Source organism: Budorcas taxicolor, chromosome 25 (assembly GCF_023091745.1).
Source record: "Budorcas taxicolor isolate Tak-1 chromosome 25, Takin1.1, whole genome shotgun sequence".
NCBI lineage: Eukaryota > Metazoa > Chordata > Mammalia > Artiodactyla > Bovidae > Budorcas > Budorcas taxicolor.
Genome location: NC_068934.1, coordinates 37,593,343 through 37,602,377, shown reverse-complemented (window position 1 = coordinate 37,602,377; position 9,035 = coordinate 37,593,343).

Here is a 9,035-nt window from a genome sequence, read left to right as displayed (position 1 = left end):
GCAGACCCCACTCTGCTTACATTCCAAGGACCCACCCTCTGGATAATTTTTCTCTTAAAACGATGTTGCGAATTTCCTGGCAGTCCATCGGTTAGTACTCCACGCTCTCCCTTACAAAGGCTCCAGTTGATCCCTGGTGGGGGAAGTAAGATTCCCAATGTCACTGTGACCTAAAATAAATAAATAAATAACACTCCATGTTTAGGAAGCTTTTGTTGGTCACACTAGTGGTGTGTATTAAGTGGCTCTTCATGGCCCCTATTACCACACTCAGTTGACACAACTGCAGCCCAAAAGGCAGAGTTTTTTTTGAGCACCTCCCCACGTCGGGGGCGTGGCCTCTTTCAATCTTCCCAACCACTATGGGGAGTGGGTGGAGCTTTCCATTTCACAGAGGAGGCAACTGAGGCTCAGAAGGTAAGCTACTTGGCCTCAGGAGGTTAAAACTAAGATTTGAACCTTCATATATCTCACTCCACAACCTTTGCCACTACCCTCCACCCGCATATACCCAAAGAAAACAAACAAAAATTTGGCTTTTTACTTGATCTCAGAGTCTTCATTACAGACAAGGGTGTGGTTTTTACTCTTTTCTGTTAGTCTTTGGAAAATTGAAAGCAGCTCAGTACCTCGGGTAGCTGCCTGACCTCGTCCTGGTGGAAGGGATCCTCACACCCCTAAAGCGTCCATCCCCTCCCCAGCCACCGCCGTCTACAGACGCCCCCGTCTGTCTCCTCCAGCCCCTCCCTCCGGCCGCCCACCCCCTCGCTCAGCCCCCCTTCCACCCCTCCCAGGCCTCCAGACCCGCTGTCCCGGCTCAGACCCCAGGTCCCTGGCGGGAGTTTCCTGTCCCCAGCGCCCGTACTTTCCATGACATAAAAGGAAGTCGGCTGAGCAAGGGCTGGGTTTTCCAGGCCGCCCGGCCCTGGGTGGAGGCCGAAGGTGGGGGTGAGGAGGGGGTTATCACCCCCCACCCCCCACCCAGGGCCGTGTCAGTACCTCGTCGGCCTCCGCGGGAGAAGCGCCTGCCTGCGCTGCCCGGGCCCACACCAGGTAACCACGGGGGCTGCGGGTGTCTGTCCCTCAGTCACCCGGCGCTGCCTCAAGCCCCTCCGAGTTCCCGAGCTCCCCAGCGCCCCCCCAGGATTTGCCCCTCTTCGCCAGGGCAAAGGGGCCGAGGGGACTTGGAGGGGAAGGGGGAGGAGCGGAGGGCTGGGAGGGGGAGGGGCAGCGGGAGGAGACGAAGGATGAAGTGAAATGTGACTGGTGCATAGTAGGACTTCAGCGCTTGTTGAATGAATGGATGAATCTATGGGGTGGTACCCAAGGACCCGGGGACGGCCCGGTGGCCAGAGGAGGCGCCTCTGCTCTGCGCGGTGGGCGGGAAGAACCCCCGTACGTATTTGTTTGTTGAATGACTCAGTGACCTAAATCCTTGAAAACCTGTTCTTGGCAGCCTGGAGGGGAGTTGGGGCCCGGGAGTGGAGGCGGGAGGGTGGGAGTGGAGACAGTCTTAACAGCAGCGCTCCTTCCCCACAACCTCAGGAAGTGCACTCCCCACCCTCGCCTCCCCCGCCCCTCCTGCAGCTTTGTTCCAGTTCAATCAGATCTTTATTACAGGACGAGGAAGGGGGAGAAGGAGGGGCATAAGGTCTGATTCTGAATCTGAGTGGGTAACTGAGGTGGTGGAGTCCTCCCACCGCTGCTTCACAGGATCACTTAGCGCCTCTGTTGGCTTATCTGCAAACCAGGGATTTGAATGATGCCAAGGCCCCAATCTCCGGTTCTAGGACCCCTGCCCCCAGGCTGCACCGCCTTGGGAGCTGGAGGTGGGGGATTTGTCTGATCTGGGACCTGGACAGTTTGACTCTCTCTAGTGGGAAGGTGTCATCGGGTGCCAGGGCTTTGTGGGAGGAGCAGATGGTAGAGAACCCAAGTTTGCCATCGACAGGGGTGTGCTGGCTCTGTAAGGTGTCTCAGTGTGTGTACTTTCCTGGAGTCCTGGGTGGCCACGCGACCTGCAGGGACAGGTCAGGGTGCCCTCCCTCCCACCTTTCCCAGATGCATCTGCAGCCTGGGTTTTGCCATCTGATGACACTGGTTTCACATCCCTGTGGTGAAACCTTGAGTCAAGGACTCAAGTCAGTTACCTAAACCCTTCATCTGTAACATGGGATGGTTTGAAGATGAAGCGTGTAATGTATATAAAGAGCATAGCACAGTCCTGGCTTATGGTAAGGGCTCCAGATACCAGAGTTGTTATGATGGTCATTTCTGGGTGGAGAGTCTAGGGTTTAGGGGGCCCTGATGCCAACTTTCCATTTTGACTTGATGTGTGACCTTGGGCAAGTCATTTCCCCTTTCTGAGACTGGGAGTAGGGATAAGCCCTGCATTACAGGGCTTCTGGAAGTTTCCATCATTTAATGACATGTGCCTGCGTACATGCTAAGTCACTTCATTCATGTCTGACTCTTTGTGAGCCCATGGACTGTAGCTCACTGGGTTCTTCTGTCCACCGGATTCTCCAGGCAAGAATAGTTGAAGAGCTTATAAATCCTAGGCACTTGCTCCTCTGGGTGAGTGTGAGGCTGGTCAACTCAGGCCCCGTCCACCCTAGCCTCTCAGGACTTATTCATGTTTCCTGATGGGGGCTATGTGCCTGGAGGCTCATGAACTGACCTGCCTTTTCCACTGCCATCCCACCAGACCTGCTGCAGGCCTCCCCATGGTGGGTGTGCAAGAAATGTCCCACAGCCCATGGCTCGTGTGCGAATCACACATCTTGAGGACTCAGCATTCACAGTTTCTCTTTTGTTGCTCCTGTAAGATTAGCCTTGATCGACTAGAAGGCCTAGGTTTGGATTGAGAAAATGAGGCCATATGGTAGACAGCGTAGGACAAGTGTTACCTGAGCCTGTTCTTCAGCTGAAGTAACTGAGGATCAGAGTGGTTAGGTGAATTTCCCTAGGCACACAGCTAACCAACAGTGAGATCTGGACTGAGCCCCCAGGTCTCCTCGTCAGCACAGCGCTCTCTCTTTTCTCAGGCGGCTGCTTCCTCTTCCCTTTGAGGACTTTTGCTGTGTTATGATAGATGGAGAGCCTAGGAGGTGGAGATACTTTGCTCTGTGTCCTTGGCCACAGCCTCCTCTCTTGAAGCCTCCCATCTGGAAAACTGGCAAAGCAGAACCTCTCTGGATGGATGTTGTGAGGTTGGCTGAGTGCCCTGTGGGAAAGGTACAAAGTGGGTCGTCAGCACAGTCGGCTTCACGGCACCAGGGTCTCCAGCTTGATAGGGCAACATTCAGCATTTCTAAAGTCCTGGTGCTTGTTGGAAACGTTTCTGTTTCTTTCTTTTGTTCTCCAATCCATCCTTTCTCTCCCAGCACTGGCACACAGCTTTTTATTGAATGAATGAATGAGTGACAGGGAGGCTTTGAGCATGGGCACAGGAAAGAGACTGACCAGCACACCATTTCCTACCTCCAAGCACTGAGTTTCCAGTCTAGCTGGGGAGACCATCCAACAGGCAGCCGGGACTATGCATGAGCCTAATCTCTGGGAAAGTCAAGGAAGGCTTCCTGGAGGGAGTGACATCCAAGCTGACACCTGAAGAATGAGCAGGAGTTTGCTGCTTTGGTGGTGAGATTGGTTTTCCACGCTGAGGGGAAAGGCTTCTGGGTCCTTTTAGCACAATAACCATGTTACTACTGGTGAGAAGGGTCTAGAAGTTGGGGGAGTTGGGTGTCAGTCCTGACTCAGCCTTTTATAGGCTCTGTATCTGGGGATGTCTCCCCCTACCCCAGGATGGTCCCTTAGATTCATCGATCTGGATTGGGATCTTATTTAAAGAATACCATCGAAAACAACCTGAAAAATCAATATAGCCTTTTTTAGAAGGATAAAATGGCAAAAGTCACATTTTTAAAAAAAAATACTCTTACACAGTGTTATTTTTAGAGAGCTCTCATGTGTTCCTCAGTGTGCAAATCAATATATGCAAGGGTATTAGGCCACTGAGGGATAATGAAAAATAGGACAAAAGGCAAATAGGTTTCACTCCAGCTCTATTCTGGAATATGATACAGTGAAGAGAGAGGACACAGATCTCAGCATACCAACTTAGAGAGATAGCCATTCTGCTTAGCGACATTTCAGAACAATTTTTGTATTGCCATCTTATTTTCATAACATAAAAATATGAGCGAATTGAACAACCAGATATGTTTCTACATTCACAGAAAAAGGTTTTGCTTAATATTCATCAAAATAATAATAACAGAGATGAATTATGGGGGACAAGACTTGGTCGAAATGGAAAATGAGGTTGAGTCGAGTTTTTGTTTTTGTTATGCACCTCTGTATTGTTTAGTTTTATTTTTCAAAAAATGTGTATTATGATTTTATGATAAATTTAATAACATAAGAGGGATTTGCAGAAAACCTTTTTTAAAAGTTCCATGTATTTGTTTGTATAATTATATATAACATATAACTTTTTTATAATATGATTTTCCTTAATAATAAAAATAATGCATGTTTATTGAGAGCAACCAAGTATAGTAGAGTATAAAAATAATAAAGTCACCCACAATCTTATCTTATATTATGACCACTGTTAACATATTAAGGAATTTTTTTTATTTATAATTATAAATAAAGAAATTATAAATAAAATATTTACAATTATAATTTATAAAAATTATAAATCAGTATCATCATGTATGATATATGTATTATATAAATAAAAGACATGTGTATGTATTTATATGACATATAGAAAGATATATACACATAAATGTATGTATATATGAACATATTTGTAAGCTGCTTTTTTCTCTTAACGTATATCTTGAGTGTCTACCTATGTCATAGACTTATATAACATGGTTTTTGAATGGCTGTGCAATAGCTAATGTATAAAAGTCCTGATGTTTGTTTAATTCCTATTACTGGACATGTGTATTATTTACTTTCTCATTTTTTTGTTATTAAAAATACATGTGTGATAAGTATTTTTACACAAATACTTTTTTCATACCTTTATTTCCTTTAACTAAAATTATTTGAATCAACAGTTATGGCCATTCTAAATACCAAAAGCCTTTCTAGAAAATGGAATAACCCCTACCCCAATCTAGTTCCAATAAATCTGATTGTTGATTAGCTGAATTTACTTAAAAAGAAGGGCAACGCAAATGGTTTATTACCACTCTCAGGTTCAGAGTTTTTTTTGTTGGTGACCGCACCATTTGGCCTGCAGGATCTTAGTTTCCTGATACGGGAAGAAAACCCGTACCACTGCCTTGGAGTGCCGAGTCTTAACCACTGGACTACCAGGAAAGTCCCAGGATCAGGGTTTCTTTTTAATTCTGGAATGGACACTCCAAGTCATTGAGGGAGGGGGCCCAGGCAATCTCAAGAGGACAAATTTGAGATAACTGCGACACACTTTTCTTTATTTACTGAGCATCCAGAGCTCTCCTAAGATGACTTTGTCTAGTGATCTGGACCCATCGGTGGGAGGTTCCAAAGAGCCATGGCCACTGGCCCTGTTTTAATGATGAGGAGCCTGAAGTTGTGTGAAATGTGGGGATGGGCCCAGGTGTGGTTAGCCTCTGCCTGGTGAAAGAGGCAGGTTAGCAGAGGCATCTGGCGAGGGGTCAGCCCTGGCCTGGGGTGGAGGGTGGGTGTAGCCTGGAGCCCCAACCCAGTCCAGACCCGTGTGGAGCCCTCATCTGGGTGTGCATTCCAGCATATCACCAGGTTTCAGAATGGGTTCCACATCCTTAATTCTTTAAGCTCTGCTGAGGGCAGAGCATGTTGGTTTCACCCTCTGAGATGAACTGGAAGTAAGTATTTATTGGACCTGTATGTGGTGGTGATGGTGATGGTGTTAATGGTTTCTACTTACCGAGGGTCTGCACAGCACCAGGTGTTCTAAGTACTCATTATCATTTTTTTTTTTAATTTGAGTATGCCATTATCACTGATATGGAAGATGATTTGAGGTGGCTTACAGATGAACATCTTTATCTCAACAACTATGTGTTTGTTTTAATTTATATTAATACTCTAGAAAACAGATAATTAGCACACCAAACCCATAATTTGTGAGAATAATATAAAATATTATTTTAAATTATTTAAACTGTTGAGTTGGCTTAAAGGGAAAATATTAATACTTGGCACTTATATAAAGTAAATATCAGGAAGATGGAATTTAATGTGCTTATCATCATTATTATTATTATTACTAGCTGCATTGCACGTGTTGGATCCTAGTTCCCTGACCATGGATCAAAATCATATCCCCTGAAGTGGAAGTGTAGCGTCCTAGTCACTGGACCACTAGGGAAGCCCCAGGAAGGTGGAATTTAAACAGTTGACATTTGGGACATTAGAGACAGGTACCATTAGTATTCCTATCTTTCAGTGGAGAGAGGAGAGGAGAGGAGAAAGAGGAAGCCAAGAGTTTCATTAATGGCAGAGCTCAGACTTGAACTCAGACACTTGATTTACAGACTGTTCTATTTAAATATGCAGAGGGCAATGTAGCACACACCCAGAAAAGTGCAGATACACAGGCACAGCTTCAGCGACTTCACAAACTGAACACGCCCATGTCACCAGCACCCAGATCAAGAAACACCACCTGACCAGCACCCAGAAGCCCCCCTCCTGTGCCTCCTCGTCACCCACCCCTCCCCACCCAGGTATCCACCATCCTGACTTCCATCATCACAGTTTGGTTTTGTCTGTTCTTGAACTTTATCTAAATGGTATCCCACAGTCTGGATGTTTTTGTGTCTGGCTTTTTTCACTCAACATTATGCTCGGGAGATCCGTCGGTGTTACTATGTTATGGCGGAAGTTTGTTCTTTGTTGCTGTATGAGGAGGGTTCCATTGTGTGGTGGGAACAGAGTCTATCCATCCATTCTACGGTGATGGGCTTTGGGTCATCGTACAAAGTCCACTTTATTTTTACTCTTGAAGCTCTGCTGCCACCCACAGATACCTGCACATAGAGTAGACAGGACTTTCTCTAAAGAGCTAGAGACCAAGGCAGGGTGTGAAACACACAAACCCACAATTACAGGGGCAGGTGCTTTCCTAGTTGCAGAGCAGCCTTGAGGTGGCCTGGGTGGTCAGTGGTTTGGACAACTGTAGTGCTTCTCTTGCGGCATGGCACTTTATAAAGCACTTTTTTCCAGCAGCATCTCACAGCCCCTTCAGATGTGGGGGTTAGGGGTAGGAGGGGCTGCCCCCATCCTATAAACCAGGAAACCGAAGGTAAGGGAAGTGACTCCAACACCCCAGAGGCAAAAAGCAACAACCAGGATCTGAACTCAAATCTCCTGATACTAAATCCTTGGCTATTTGTACCTCCTTCTGACTGCCTGTGAATCCAGGGGGTCTAGCCAGGCCATGGAGAACCTCAAGAGCCTGGGGATTCCAGCTGCCTTCTGAGAAAGAGTTCAAGCCAAAACCAGTTCCTGACATTTTGGAGTGAAAACTGCTGTCCTTTGAGCCTCAACTTTTTTCATTTGCAAAACAGGGGGAGGGTTCCTGCTCCCCGCCACCTTCGCCGCCCCCCCCCCCCCCCCCCGCCGCCGCATCCAGAGGAGGGTTGTGGTGGCTATGCGTGATCAATAACAACTTCTGACTGTCAATCCCCCCAGAGTTGAACTTTCACATTCATTGTTGTAGCTGATCTCTAACCACCACGGGGAGGAAGGCAGCACAGATAACATTGGCCCCATTTTTAGTGACACACCCCTAGTTGCTTGGCAGGTTAAAGAACCAACAAGGATCCAGGGTTCCTGACTGTCAGCCCATTAGGATACCCCTACCCTTGCCACACTGGGCCTGTCTACTAGAGGAAACCTGCTTTTGGGTGAACCGACACCCTCCCCCATCCCCAATATTCCAGAAGGGAAGGTGTTTGTGAGACTCTGGATCCACTTACCAGAACCGTCATGCAAACTGTGATGTTCCCTTGATTCTGTGCCAGGACCGCTCTGCTAGGTTGTCACAAGCTGGAAAGTAAAACGTGTCCCCATGGCCCGTAAGCCATAACCCGCTGGCACTCGCCTGGGCTGTTTGTCTGTGGAGGCCGGGACCTGCCTGAGGTTGGTCTGCTCAGCATGTAGGGCTGGCCCTGGTCCTTGATAAGACAGTCAGGAGGGAGGAAGGTGCTGGCATGACTCTGGGCCCGTGCACCCAGGGTGAGGCCTAGGCAGGGCGTGGGAAGGAGTCGGGTGGGGGGCGGAAGGAAGTTGGAGCTGCTCCTGCCCCCGCTCTCACCTTCAGCCAGGCCCTGGCCCAAGGCTTCCTCCCCCAGGAAGCCCTCTTTGGTTTCCACTCTGCAGTGAGGTATCGGCTGCCCGATCTCCCTCCATGTTCTTTTCTCTTCTGAGCTCCCTTCCAACTTCCCTTCTCTGACGGGAAGCTGGGGCAGAAAAGCTAAAAGTCTAAAATTCAATAATCCTGAGAGCTCATTCCTCCAGGGGCTCTACTAAACGTAGAGCCACCGTGGCCACGGGTTGAACTGTGAGGTTCCAGGTCAAGTCTTGGTAGTAGATTGGTGGAGGGAAGAGGAGATTGAAAACACGCTTGAGGATTTCTCATGAGGGCTCTGCTGGTCAACCGGGTATCATTCCAGGACCTGGGTCCTTCAAGAGTGCAGCTACATGCTGGGGCTGGAGACTGATGCTGGGGCCGGAGTGTCAGGGAGCTGAGGGACATGGGACTGTCATCTCTGAAAGTGGGATCTTTCAGCCCAAGGACCCTCTCCAGCACTCAAAGAGCTGCTTTTGGGGAATCCTGTTATCCACTGACCCCAGATCATGAGTGAATCTAAAAGGGGCACTTTTAGGGCCTGAGGACCTCTCTTTGTTCTGCCCACGGTTCAGGGGGCCCTGGGAGAGGAGATGAGTCACCTCAGAGGCAGCCAGAACGACACCAGTCAGGACAGGTGGTCAGACTGCAGAGCTGAGGATGGAGGCCCTGCCTAGTAACTCACTGAGGCTGC